The following is a 16,381-nucleotide window of genomic DNA, read 5'->3' on the forward strand; positions in this document are numbered from 1 at the left end:
TTGGATCATACATGTTATTTCATTGGATAAATATGTATATATATCTATATGTTATAGTTAAAGAAAAATGAATATCTAATGCTACTAGGAATATTTACTAAGATATATTTAATGCTACTAGGAACAATATCTATTCCAATATATTTCTTAAAATATTTGAACTAAATATTTTAAGAAATATATATATGTAACACCCATATCCTCTAGGATATGATCTTCCATCTCTATACATTATGCAAATCCTGTTTTGTATTATTTATTATATAAATACTTAGTTTATATATTTATTTGATAATTATATAAACGAAGTATTTATCTACAATGCAAATGGTAAACGTTTTATCAATCTGCAACCTGCAAATGCCAAACATTTAGGCATGATGCATGATCCAAATTCTGTTAGATGTACTATACGATTCATCTGGGTTATATGATTTCAGAATGGTGATCTGTTTCGGTGTTCATGCACATTTGCAAGCAGAGAGTTAAATGACGCAGAACAAAATTACACCACAACAGAACGAGAGGGTCTAGCAATTGTCTATGCCATTAAGAATTTTAGGCATTACTTGTTGGCCAATAAGTTTGTGTTTTTTGGAGACCATCAAGCCCTACTGTACTTGGTTAACAAACCATGCTTGATTGATCGCATCACCAGATGGATGCTCATCTTACTGGAATTTGACTTCACAATTGTAGTAAGAAAAGGCACAACTCATGCGTTGGCTAACCATATGTCACAAATACCAAATGGGGGAGCTACTACAGGAGTAGATGACGATCTTTCGGATGCCTCACTATTCCTCATAGATTTTGTTCCAGGATGGGCGGACAAGATATGTAATTATCTTGCTAATGGACTACCAATAGGGATACCCTTGGACAAAGCAAGAGCGTGAAGATTGATTCTAAGCACCGCGCCTTGTCAACTGATTGCAGGTCAATTGTACAAAATCGAAAAAGACGGTATTGTTAGGAGGTGTGTATGAGAGGATGAGTTCTTAACCATTCTCAAAGAAGCACACTCCAGAATAGTAGGAGGTCATTTCTCCACTAAGACAACAGCAAGAAAAGTGCTACAGTTTGGATTATGGTGGCCAACACTCTTTGGAGATGTTGCAGAATTCACAAAATGATGTGATCCATGCCAAAGTACTGCCAAACCACAGAAATGGGATAGGATGCCTTTGATAGGAAACCTAGCTTCTCAACCGATTGAGAAGTGGGGTATCAACTCCCACCTCTGTGGTTGAATTACTAACAATGGATGATCTTACAACAACAGACCAAGGAAAATAAATGATATGGACTAGCAAGATGACAATAGCCTAATGCCTCCACAACATTCCACCTCTACAAGGAAGGTATGGGTAAGAACGGACTTGCTTCAAGGACAAAACAACAAGGGGAAACTATGGATTCCCAAAAAGTCAACATCACCTCGTCAATACTAGCCTAATCGACCAACCCCAAAACCTCGAGCAAGGACCATTATAGCTCGATAAACCAGAACAAGCACAAGGAGGTAGAAAGCCCAATGCATTAACAAAGGCTTGTTAGTCACCCAAGGATATTATCAAGAACAAAATCTTATTTGGGTACCAAAGCCACACCATCAACTCCCTAAGCCCTCACCATCCACTCCCTAAGCCCTCACCATCCACTCCAACCCTTAGGGCTAAGCCTCATCATCAACACCCCTTTCCTCCACGAAGCACCCAAAGGTGGATACCTACGAAGTACCTACAGAATTCTATGTACAATAAAGGTACAAGACAAGTATGGTTACCCAAGAATCAACCACTATTGACTTCTATCAACAAAACACCAAAATGGGTACCAAAGGACTGCAATAGAGCAGAAGTCACATACGAACCTTCTACTCACCAGGAAAAAGAAGAACAAGCTCTAGAAATTCTTCCATCAAGTGTAGCAACACAAGAACCTACCTTGACATCTCAAACAAGCAAAAGCAAGGGGTTTGCATGGGAATATACAAGAACGCATTGAAAAATCCTCCCAAGGGATAACACCACAAGGAATCATCACGGAAGAAGGCATTCCATTCTTAGACAAAACAAATGGCCGAGCTTCAACAACCCGCCTTAAGGACATTAAATGAAATATTGTCCACTGACACTATTCAGGGTTTTACAACCCAACTAAGAGAGATAGGCACCAATGAAATTGTAAACACTAGCATCACAACAGCATGGCATACTTATGCCTCTTGGATGACCAATTCCACTTCCGACATCACCCAATAGCATGCACACACAATGGAAGCCTAGTCACCACAAGTAGGCACTCACATATTTCTCAAACACTACACAGTGCACCCACATTCTTACTCAATAAATTTCACTATAACAGCATCCACACAGTGCACTTCATAGCACAGACAGGGATACAAATGGCAAAAATCAGCAATGGGAAGCACTACGGGGCTACAACTTCACTACAGGGCCACAAAATTTTGATCAACAAGGAATGTGGCCAAATAGGATAGGCGTGATCTTAACTTGCCTAGGACAAGAAAGGACACTAAAACACTGAAGGAAGGATCAGTATAGGCTATGGACTTCACACTATAACTACAAGTGAACAACAGTGCCATAGGCTGACAATCGGGCTACAAAAATAAAGTTGTTGTAGACCCCATATAAATAGACTCCATATAAATGAGAAGGGAACCCCTAAAGACAGAATCCAAGTCCTCTCAACCCTTGGGAAGTAAAGTCTATGACCAGAACACTCTCAGCAACCACTACGGTGCTACAGGTCCACTACAGGGCCACAAAATTAAAAGTGGATAGAAGGGTACCAGACTCAAATATGAACTCCTACACCCAAGACCAGCCTCGCATCACTAAGAGAATACAATTGTGCCTTATAAATGACCTCATATTCCACTACAGTGCCGCACTCTCACTATGAGCCTACACATTCAATATCTAAAGAAAGTTGGGTACTGCATAGTAACTACTAGGCAACACTCTACAACACTTCAGAATGTTGGAGATAGCTCAGAAACACTAATTTTGTGCACCAAGGTCACTTTGAGGCTATCAAATGGGAGAAAAGTATAAGAAATCATCAGAGAAGGAGGAATACACCCCCAAAGACCACATACAACAACCTAAGTCAGAGTAGCATCCAAAACGGGCCAAAATTTGGCTAAGGCAAAATTGTGCCACCGCAGTAGCATGGGGGCACCACAAAGCTACACTACTTACTCTATAAAAGTAGTAGAGTAGGGCTATTTGGGGCACTGTGAGTCTATGAGCCCAAGAAAAAAATTCTGCCAAATTTCAACCAGACCACCTTCTAACCTTCCAAAAGCCTCATAAATTCTTCCAACAACCTCGAAATCTTCAACAATTCCCTTCCCTCCAAAATTCAATCTCCAACCCTAAAACTCCTCAACCATGGCTGAAACCACCACCCCCCTCACTCTTGAGGAATCAGATGTACACCTCCAACTCTACAAGGAAGGGGAACTTCAAGAGTATGACCTAACTGGAGAAATATTTGTCATTTGAGACCTCACCACCGAGCAACAAGAAGAAGAAGGGACCTCCTCCCAATAGGTCCACTCAAAATGGGTCTACAAAAGGACTAAAGCAATCACTAGCTAGGATGATAGGCAAACTACCTTCATCTTTAGACCAGAATCCAGCCCTTCTCAATGGCCACACTATCCACTGTGCTTATGATTACTTCACCTATCACCATGATAGTATGGAGAGGTGCCATTTAACCTACCCTACTCTTGAATGCCTACAATCTCTGCATGATCCAGATGTCAAACCGTATTTAATTGAGATGGGGTTGGGGCCTGTGATAAAATTCCTATCGTGCAAGCTCGACTTGCAGTGGATATGCCAATTTGCCTCCCATTACCAAAGAGAGGGGAGCCACTACATGACAGTGATGATTGGATTAACATGCTTCTATTTTTGGTCTTCTATAGAGTAAAGGATTTCAAATTCTAGCCATAAAGAGAGTTGGAATGTTCCACCTCATAGCATCATGAATGCACAACCCATAGCCTCATCTTTGAAGATTCAGCTTGACAATTACATGATTGCACACTTTATTCCTTCCTTGGCATGTTGCAAGAGATTGGATATAGGTGGCTATTAGTGTGGTAGGATAGAGAAGAGTGCCACTCACATGTTGATGTTCATGGAGTTGTTTTGTCCCAAGGGCAGATCCATACTTGAGTTGGGTGCATGTATATTTGAGGGTAACCATGTATCTAGGTGGTATTGTCATTCATTTGTTTTTGATATACAAATATAGGGTGTATGGTCTCCTCAATGATGGCATGCCCAACAAATTCTTTGGACATATAAAAAACTTCAAATGATTCATACCATTGTTGACAAAACCCTAGCAAATGAGGAGTATCTACGATATTGCATGTAGCTAAAATGAATGTAAAAAAGAAATTTCAAGGGGAATTTTTCATGAAGTTGGGGACAAGACATTTATAAAAGGGCATGACCCCATGGATGACCATAATGCTTAATTGATGATAAGCACCACATGAGGAGCTCAAAGTTGCACAATAACTTGATGCACCAACTCTAATTTGGATTGTATGTGCCATTACAAATGGAGAGCATAGGGCAAGTTCTTTTGTGTAGGAGCATGTGTGATGCATTTGTAGCATTACAATATTGTTGCATATGAGCCTTCGCCAATCCTCAAACATTTAGCCCATCATCCTACTTCCCACTCTTCAAGAGTGCTTGCATAACTGCATACAATTATCTCAACATGTTATTGAATTCATCTAGGCATATATTTCTGCTGTAATAGCAAACACACAAATTTGCATTTGTGAAATTTTCATCCAAGTTATGGCCAATTGATTTATCTAATTCTTTCTATTTTCAATGATGCGTATGTTGTATTAGCTACCCTTAGTTTTGTAATAATTCTTTCTGTCTTTTAAATTTTTTTTTGGGAGAGACTAAAATGAAAAAAATTTGGAAAATGGGTTGATTAGCGTTCTTCCTTAAGTGCTACCCTTTGTTATGGCTGAGTCTGCCCAGAACCTTTGGAGATGTGATAGAAACTCACTACGTAGACCTTTATATGAATGTATGCTCTTGTGTGTGAGAGCATATATTGATACATAGTTCTACACCCACTAATGGGCGCTGATGACGTTAGTGGGGATGTCATGGTAGCTAGTCCCTACTATGCATTTCTCCCTTCTTGCTCCATTTCTGATACTTCTGGGTAGTTCAATATGCGGTCTAGTTCATACTATTGGTCTAGGAACTCATGCGTGACATGTAAGCTATTGATTTGGGGGAAATACCATTTCACGTTAAGACCACATATACAGTATGTTCAACAGCAGGAAAATGGTATTTCCAATAGTTCAAAATTGAACATTTTCTCAATGTCAAATTGAGCATATACATGAGGGTTGAGCTATTGATCATGGTTGGGGAAAAATCTTCTAATAAATGGAGTAAAAAGTGCCGCAGACCTACACCTACTCTACCACCCTACATTGCCATCATATTTTCTCAATGCATTAAGGAACAAATTTACGTTAAAGAATATTACTATATAAGTGACGAATATATAAGTGATGAATATCCAAATACTTTGGGAAGATTTTTGTTTTCTAACTAGGAACCTTATTTGTTATAAGGTTCCTACTTAGAAAACAAAAATATCCATGGATACTATCATCTTATTATTGATACTATCATCTATTACAGGTTATCAAGTCATATCTTGATACTTATAGCTCCATCTTAGTTATAATAAATTCATTGTAATAGAAATATAAGATATACTTTTATAACTTATATTTATACTATGAAATATTATATAATTTAGTATTTATACAAATTTATAGGTAACTTACTAAGATATATACTAAGTATATCTTTAAACTACATTTAGTAGCATTAAATATGTACATAGGAATAACTATATTCCTATGTATATAAATTTAACTATATACAAATTTCTATATTATATATATTTCATTATATACATTATTTTTATTATTTATTTGATAAACTAAGTATTTATCAAATAAGTAATACAAATAATTCTATATATATACTTAGTACATATATAGAGATGTATGTATATATATAGATGAATAAGTTATATGTTGGATCATACACTATATACTATGTTGGATCATACATTATACTTATATATATACATGCATGGAGTATATATACATGCATGGAGTAAAAGATAGTATATAGTAAGCTAAGTGGAATATATAAATGCATTTTACTCACTTATATATCTATAAGTGTTATATCACTTATATTTAACTCTTTAAATATATAACGATTGGTTATATATTTATAATAAGTGGAATCAATATATATAAGGTGAGTATATCAATGAATCTATATTTATAATATAACTCTTTAAATATATAACGAATGGTTATATATTTATAATAAGTGGAATCAATGCTTATATATTATAAAATATTACTCTTAAGGTGGAATATCTTATATTTATAATAAGATATTTATCTCTATAATGCATATATATATATATATTATATAACCTTATATATAAGGTTATATAATATATATGAGTATATATATTTAGCTATAAATAATAAATACTTATAGTTATATAACGTATTTATTATATAAGCATATAACTATAAGTATTTATTATTTATATACTAAGCATTTATATAACGTATATATAAACAATATATATACGTTATATATTTATAGAGTTATATTATATAATATAGATTCATTGATATACTCACCTTATATATAAAGTTAAGGTTACATTATCATATATAAGTTATATCTTATATAGTTCATTTCAATGATTCATCATATTTTTAATGCTAATCCCACCTAATATGCATTGAACATAAGGATTTTATTGGAAAATTAGGCATTGGGTTAGGAACAAGGTAGCTCTATACCAAGATATTTGAAAGTTATATCGCAATGAATATTATTATTGTAATATTTAGTAAGTATTAACTAAGGTCATGGATACTATCATCTATTACATACTAAACTAAGGGCATATGACTTTGAAATTATCACTTTAGCTTATATAAGTGATATAATATATAACATTTTGAGTTTTTACCCACATTCATCACTTATATATATATATATATATATACACACACACATTCATCTATATATATACATACATCTCTATATATATACTAAGTATATATATAGAATTATTTGTATTATTTATTTTATAAATACTTAGTTTATCAAATAAATAACACAAATAATGTATATAATGAAATATATATAATATAGAAATTTGGGTATAGTTAAATTTATATACATAGGAATATAGTTATTCCTATGTATATATTTAATGCTACTAAATGTAGTTTAAAGATATACTTAGTATATATCTTAGTAAGTTACCTATAAATTTGTATAAATACTAAATTATATAATATTTCATTAGTATAATTATAAGTTATATAAGTATATCTTATATTTCTATTACAAAATAGTTGTATATCTTATTAACTAAAATAATATATATAAATACAAAAATAATATATAAATAGTTGGAATATATACAAAAATAATATCTTAGTTATATTAAGATACAAAAATGTGTTAGGTAATATATACAAGGTATGGCATACCTTGTGGCTATTTTGAGGTGTTTTAGAGTGTGCACCTCAACATATCAACATTGGTGCTCTTCTAAGTACTTGAAGCTAAAAAACACAAAAAACAACAACATAAAAAACTCAAAATGGTGAATGTGGGTTTTTGACCTCACAAGCCTCTTCTTCGGTCAAATCTTGCCCAAAAGCTGACTGTGATAGGTCGTTTTTGATGTACTAGAACTACTTTTTTCAGATCTAAACTTAAAACAACAAAAAACAACACTTCAAAAACTTGTTTTTGCTTTTTTTAGCCCACAGGCCACTACACTTTTCCTACTCTCCTTTGCAACCAACTAACGGTTTAGAAAGGGTAAATACGAGGAAAACAACAACAAGAACCCAAGCAAGGTTTCCTACCTCCCCGGCAACGGCACCAAATTTGTTAAGCTTCCTTCGACGGAGACTCACGTGTTGTGGGGATCTTGCAACAAGCTGCTTGAGAGTGCTCACCTCCAAGCCACTTCCTTGTGAGAGCTGGTTCTCGAAGTTATGGCAGTGTTGTCACGGGCACCGTCCTCGAATTCGATCTAAGCTACTATGCAATCGTAGGGGGAGAGAGAGAGGGGAGAGTAGAGAGGATAACATGAGCGTGGTGAAGTGGAAACGATCATATGCATAGCAACAAGCAAGAGTGTACGGAAAAGAAAGGAGACAATACACAAAGTGATGAAGCTCTTCTCTATTCCCACTTGAAGCAAATGAAAGAATGAAGACCAAAGTCAACATCCTTGGCTTTAATACAATGACCTTTTGAAGGGAGGTTCAACCCTCAAATTGCCGTAAGGCCCTTATCTTCTACTTAACCCCTTTATGGCCCACAGCCTATAATGAATGGGTTACAATGATATGGACTATGTTACTTGCGTAATAGCGTTATTTAATCCCTAATCCCCTTAAACAGATTATCATTCTCGCAACTTCTGTTTTAACTTCAAACAGATTTCCTGTAACATCTAATCTTCAATTCTCATAGCATCACGCTTCAAGATATTCAACACATCTTATCAAAAGATAAATGCTCTATTTTATTACGGAACAGATATTTTCTCAAAAGATAGGAAAATAGAGGGAAGCGTATATGTACTGAAATTGTTGTTTTTCATCTACTTCATTGCGTACACGTGATTCTTACAAAATAGGCTCACAGCCCTCTTCTTACAAAAACAGGTACAACCATTCATATGCACCCTTTCAGATCACACAATATAACTATAGTTCAAAATGTATTTTAAGTTCTAGGTCCTAGGTGTACATTTAAGGCTTAACATTGGCACTCCCGGTGGTTGAATTACTTGCTAGTAATTCTAGACCTGAACCCACAAAAAGAAATCTCCTGATGTGTTTGCCCAAAACTGAGAACTCCTAACTGTATATGTGCTTTATTATGTAAAAACATCATCATCCTCGGGATGATCTTTTAGTATATCATTCAAGACATCCTCTCTGTCAACTGCATCACTTGTCTGACCTTCTGAATCCATTTTGAGTAATAACAGGTCTTCTCCTATAAACTCACTCTGATACTTTTTTTCCTGTACACTTACTCCTTTAGAAACATCTGAAACCATTTTATCTCCTTTTGAGTTCTCCTTTTTCAATTTCTGTGTACTGATTGTTTTTCCTGGAAAGGGTTGCTCCCTACAAAAGTCCAGTATTTCATAAATTTCATCCCAAGCCTCATTCCAAGCTTTTATCCAGTCCCTGCTTCTCACTTTGTTCTCCTTTTTGGATTACTCCTTTCAAAAGGTCTACCAGTTTATCATAATTCTTCTCCTTTGTTGTCCCTTCATCTGTCTTCACTTTCAATTCCTCCTCTTTTTGCATCATTTCCATTTTGTTAAGTTTTTCCTTCAACATTTCCTTCTCTTTCAATTCCAAATCAAGTTGTAATTGCAGTCTTTTAGATTTTGCCTTAATACTTTCCATTTCCAAAGACATAACATCTTCTTGCTCTGTTTTATCCTGCAACTGAAACATTTGATAGGGCCTCTGTATGACAGTAACTAATCTCTGCTGAATTTCCTGCCATATGTTCTGCCCTGTTGTTATCACCTCACTCCTCATGGTATCAAAAAACTTGTCTGCCACAAAAATTCCATCTACTTCCACATCTTTTGACATAGAATTCTTCAGTTGTTTTTCCACTGTACAGAGAACTCTTAATCTTTCCTGTAACACACTGCAACTGGTTTGCAATGCTATGTTATTTTCTGACAAAATATTCAGTTCTGTCATGAACCTGTTTTTATCTTCATCCAACCACTGTTTTACTGTAAATGATTTCAATTGAGCATTAGCAAATTGTTTCTTAACATCTTGAATTTCCTCATCTTTGGCCTATATGACTTCAGATATTTTATTGTTCATCTCTTCTATGTCTGATTCCGACTTGAGAAAACTCACCTGTTTTGAAGTACTGTTGTATAAAGCTGCTGCTAATTCTGTCTTCTCATTATGCAACTATTGTTGCAGCTCCTTCAAATTTTTAATATAGTCTTCTCTTTGATGAAAGAAAGACATTGCATTCTCCAATCCCTTCATGGCTTCTATATAATGTTGTGCTGCATCCAATTTTCCCAAAGTATCTTCATGCTTCTTCAGAGAAGAACTTGGTTTAGGAAAAGAAAATCCACAATTTTTTGCATCTGCAGTCTTACTACTCCCTGGAATAACTGGAAACAAATTCAATTTTCTTTTTCAATTTTGATTGTCCTTTTGTGGTCACCTATCTCCTTATTATGTGGAGCAGAAGGTGAAACTGCTATCTTCAAAGGCATCTGAAAGATTTCATTATCCAATAATCCTCCTAGACTTTTCTGCATACTTTCTTGCACATCTATTGCTTTAAAGCCCATATTCAACATATCCTCAATTATACCTGTGTCCCCCTTCCTCACTGATTGCTCTGAATCTTCATTCTCTTCATGCATTCCCTTACCTGTCTTGGATTTCTTAGCAGGTGGTTCATCATCCAATTCTTCTTCTATCTGCACTGTTTTCTTCCCTTTCTATGTCTATGCTTTTGTGCTTTTCTGCACCTTAACTGATGGTAAGCACAATGACCATTCATTATTCTTTGATATCTCAAACATTCTGGATAAAAAAGGTGAAATTTTTGTCACCCCTGACTGCTTCCTCTTATCCACTCCTTTCACATCCATCACAAATCTGGACTGCACAATATGGGCCCAATTCAACTTCTTTCTAGACTCTGCTACCATTATACAACCAAATGTCTCCCTACTCATATAATCAAGCTTCACTAGTAAGAAAATTCTCTCCATCATCCACGTAAGCTGATTTCTCCTGTTATTATCTGCTACTTTCTTCAGAACATAATATCCCCTTGTTGTTTCAGATTTCCCAAATTTTGCTTGCATAACTTCGTCTGTTGCTTTCTCCCAAGTAGTCTCCCTTGTATTAGGTAACAAAAAATGTTCTGCAAAAAACTCAACTGTGATCTCCTTCTCTGTTCCTGTGACCGAGTTCGCCTTCTGCGTTGTCTCTGCAACACACTCAATTGTGTTGGGCCATAGATATTTTGTGTATATCTTTCCCAAGGCAACTGCGCAAAGTCATGCAAACCCAATTCTTTCAACCAGTCAATATTCTCTACTATCTCCACATCTAGATGCATTTGAAAATCTATCATCGGATGCATGAGGTCTGTTGCAAGCGTTTTCATTGCTCTTGGCTTCATCTCGTAAGTTTCGTCCTCATCACAAGAAAAATCTGAATCAACAGCAACTGCTACCAGTTTACCTATGCAAGATTGTCACACAAGTGAAATTTCCTTCCCCTTACCACTTGCAGGTGTACCCGTGGCCATCCTCATTGCCGAGAAGAAAAATGCCCAGTTGCAGTTCTAAGATTGTCTTTTTGCCAAGCACAAGTGTGTGATCTCCACTTAACAATGAAATATTCATGCAAAAAGTTGATAAGACTTCTCACACATGCAAAATCATTAGAATCGCAAGTCACTTTTATAATGAGATTCCGACTTACATCGCCAATTACGAGAATCCCCTTCTCATCATTTAAATTTGAGGCTTGCACACTTGTGACCAAACATAAATTTATTGGCACCACATCATTTTCCTCAAAAAAATTTTTGAGTCTAAATCCATTAATGGGCTTAAACACTTCATGACCTTGCATATCCATTAATTGAAATGTGCCTTGGCCCAAATCTTTGGCTATTCTTAAAGGACCAATATATCTAAGCCTCAGCTTACCAGGATGTTTTCCAAGTTTAGATTTCTAAACAAGCACTAAATCTTGTTCTTTAAAAATCTTCTGTTTTATGTGCCTATTTACCCATGCTGTTCTCATGTTCCTAACTACTGAAGCAATATAAGAACTTTGAATTCTATCCTCTTCTAAACTCAACAATTCTTCCACCCTATTTTGCAAAGATTCCTCTAGTAGCAACCTTTCAGTTACTGCAATCCTCAATGATGGTGTAACAAACTCCATAGGCACCACAGCTTCCAATCCATAGACTAATTTGAAAGGTGTCAAACCTATACTGACTTTGAAAGCTGTTCTGAATGCCCACAAGGTAGAATTCAATTTGGTATCCCAATCCTTCCTATTTTTTGAAACTGTCTTTTTTAAAATCTTCACCAAAATCTTGTTACTACTCTCTGCTTGGCCATTAGCTTGAGGGTAGTATGTAGATGATTTTTTATGACTTATCATGTGAGTCTCCGTCAACAACTTGATCACCTTGTTTAGGAAATGTACTCCCTGATCTGATACCAGTTCAATTGGACATCCAAACCTTGTAATGATGTTATTATAAAAAAAATTTGCCACACTAATTGCTTTATTATCTCTCAATCCTATAGCTTCAACCCACTTTGTACAATAATCTGTGGCTACTAAGATGTATTTGTTTCTTGTCATTTTTGCTACTGGCTTAAAAGGACCCATGAAGTCTATTCCCCATTTTTGAAATGGATCTAATGGCAAGACAGGGTTATGTGACATCCTATCTGCATTTTTAGGATAACCATCTCTTTGGCATTGAATACATTGTTTTACCATCTGATATGCATCTTTTATAACTGTAGGCCACCAAAGTCCTGATTGGAATATTTTCCTGCTTGTTATTTGTCCTGAAAAATGACCTCCTGCATTACCTGCATGAGCTTCTCTCAACACTGCCTTCTGTTCATGATTAGGGGCACACCTCTTGATAATGTCATCCACTCCTCTTTTATACAGGTAACCAGCAATTACCAAATAAGGCTTACTTTTAAGAGCTAACCTTCTTCTGTAATCTTTATCCATACCATCAGGAAATACTCCATCTTGCAAATAATTCAACATTTGATCATACCAATTATCAGAAAATTTTGTTTGGACATGGAACAAATCTGCATCAGGTAAATTATCATCAATTCCTTCTGGTGGGTCTCTTGTATCCAACCTGCTCAAATAATCATCAATGGCATGCTCTCTGCCTGGTCTATGCTTGATAGAGTAGTCAAACTCCTGTAACAGCAAAATCCATCTAGCAATTCTTCCTGTTGGTTGATCTTTATTAACCAAATAAATTATCGCTTGGTGATCAACATGAATGATAACAGTATTGCCCAACAAATAGTGCCTAAACTTTTTCAAAGAAAAAATCAGTCCCAAACACTCCCTTTCTGTAACATAATAATTCCTTTTTGCTGCTGTCAGGACCTTGCTAGCATAATATACTGGTCTAAACCATCCAAACTGTTTCTCTTGCATCAATGCTTCTCCCACTACCTTGTCAGAAGCGTCCACAAAGATGTGAAATGGTAATGTCCAGTCAGGTGGTGGTTGGAGGATAGGTGTGACCTGCATCATCTATTTCAATATTCTAAATGCCTTTTGATGTTCTTCCAACCACACAAATTTGGCACCCTTCTTTGTCAACTTTGCCAAAGGAACATACACGTGTGACAAGTATCTCAAAAATCTGTTATGCCATTTAATCTGTCCAATGAACCTAGCCAGCTCCTTCAGGTTCTAGGTGGTTTGGCATTTTGTATCACCTCCACTTTCCTTGGATCAACCTGCATTCCCTCTTGAGATATGATATGCCCTAGCAATTCACCTCTTCTCATAGCAAAAGCACATTTAGCTGGATTCAGACTTAACATCCTACATCTCTGAAAGCATAATCTGAGATGGAGAAAATGTTCAAACATCCTTCCAAACACACTGAAATCATCCAAAAACACTCTCATGAATGTAGTCAAGAATGGGGCAAATACCTCCTATACCCATTTCTGAAAAGTAGGTGGAGCATTTTTGAGGCCAAATGTCATTACATTACTAGCATAAACCCCCCATTCTGTCACAAAGGTTGTCTTGCCATCTATCTTCAGGAGCCATCAAAATTTGATTATATCCACTAAAACCATCGAGAAAGCTATACATTTGATGACCTGCAACTGCATCTAACAGTGTGTCTTGAAAAGGTAGTGGAAATGGATTTGTTTCTGTTGCTGCATTCAATTTTCTGTAATCAACACAGATTCTCAGCTTTCCATTTTTCTTGGGAACTATCACAATAGGTGATAACCATGTAACCTACTCAATGGGGTAAATGAATCCAACTTTCAACAATTTATCCAACTCCTCCTTCATAGATTTGGCATAATTAGGATTCATTCTATATCTTTGAGATACAACAGGAACAACATCTTTCTTCAAATTGATCTTGTGCATGCGAAACCTTGGATCTACTCCTTTCATATGTGTATACTTCCATGCAAATATGTCCTCAAACTCTTGTAATAGATCAGTTAGGTCCTGTTTAAACTGACCTTCCACATGTACACTGATTTTTACTATCTTTGGCTCCTGTTCTGTACCCAAATTAAGCTCCTGTAAGTCATCTTCCTTAACTCTTGATAATTTAGACAAATGCTCCTCAAAAGATTGCTCAGCCTTTAAAATCTGTTGCATATGAAATTTTTGATCCTGTTTTGACATAAAAGATTCTTCCTGTTGTTCTTCTTCTTGCTCTTCCACTGTTTCTTCCTGCTGCACCAAACTATCATGTTTTCTCTTGGATTTGTACTGATCCACAATTTTTTCCACATCAATTTCAAAGACTGGAACCACTGAACTATTAACTTCAAGAAACTCATCCTCCTCATCATCTCCTATTTCATCCACCATGTTAATGTCTTGAGCATACAAAGCTCTAGCACTTTTGGGTAGAATTTCTATTGACACCATGTGCGACTTCATCTTCTTCTTGCCCTTTCTGATTGTGATCCTTTGTGCTCCCCAATCTTGCTTAACTCTAGCTGTCTTTAGCCAAGGTCTTCCCAACAATCGGAGTCTAACTCAAAATCTAATTCTGAGTCACTATCATGCCTGTGTTTGTGTTTCCTTCTTAAAGAGCTAAAGCCAACTGTACCAAGCCTCTTTTTTGCTCTTCTTGCTGCTGCCACAAAATCATTAAACCCTCCTGCACCTGCAGGAATATCAGTGCTTGCCATACCAATTCTTAATGCCTTTCTCAAGCCTTTACAAAAATATTCACCCAACATTTCATTTGTGGGTCTTTCATTTACTGCCAGCCTCCTATTAAGCTCTAGGAACTTCTGAGCAAAGTCCTCTACTAATAGGGATCTCTGCTTCATTTTTTTGATCTTTTTTAAAATATCATTTGGGGTCTTCTCCTTTCTAAATCTAGAAAGGAAAGCTGTTTGTAGTGCCGCTGTATCTGGAAAATGTGCTGCTCCATAGTGTTGGTACCAATTCATAGCTTTTCCTTCTAGTGTAGTAGCAAATTGCTGCTTCTTCACATCCTCACCATACAGTCCTGCTAGGCCACTTGCCTCCCATTTTGTGCCAAACTGGGCTACATGGGCATCAGGGTCATCTTTTTTGGATTCGCCCTTGAATGTGGCAAATTTTACCTTCAGGTTTGCTAGATTTGGTGGGTTAGCCATCATTCCTGGTTGTGGTATTGGTGGTTGTTGTTGCTGTGTAGCTGTTTGCTGCTGTATTCCTATTTGCTGCTGTATTCTTGTTTGCTGCTGTATTTGTGGTGTCTGTACTCGCTTTTGATTTTATTGTCTTTGTAATTGCTGCTGGCAAGCTGCGAAATCTAGTTTCCTTTTTGATTGGTCTTGTAAGAAATTATCAATAGAATCAGGAGATCCTAGCTCCTCATTTGCTCTACTTGTGTCTGTCTCATCTGTCTCTGCTTCCTGATCACTCAAATTCCCTGTTTCCAAACTGCCTACCTGTGTTATACTATCCTTGCCTCTTTGCTCCTGTCTTTTCTTTCTTTCCTTTTCCTTCTTTGCTTCTAATCTTGTATAATAGACACCTAATCCTTCTCCTCTATACTCCCCAGACATGCACCATTCAATTTTGATGCACATGTATTTGCATCTCACACAGGTTCTTTTGGTCTTACACTTTTTGCACTTGTAAAACGGATAATAGTACCAGTTCTGGAAACACCCCTTAGATATAGCTGGAGCTTAAAGCCAAATGGTAAAATAGGTTTAAATCTTTTCACCTGTTTCTGCCACACTTTCTGTCTTATCACCCCGATAACATCCACAGGTAATTCTTCAAAATGGGTCTCTAGAAGCTTCCGTGCATACGCCTCCTGCTCTTTCTGTTGTGTTGTCCAATGTTTAAACTCTTCACAAAAAACGGAAGCAAATCCTTGATCTTCTTCTTCTTTTGTTG

Source organism: Dipteris shenzhenensis, chromosome 15 (assembly GCF_047967505.1).
Source record: "Dipteris shenzhenensis isolate YYH24624 ecotype China chromosome 15, Dip_SZ_1.0, whole genome shotgun sequence".
In the NCBI taxonomy this organism is placed as follows: domain Eukaryota; kingdom Viridiplantae; phylum Streptophyta; class Polypodiopsida; order Gleicheniales; family Dipteridaceae; genus Dipteris; species Dipteris shenzhenensis.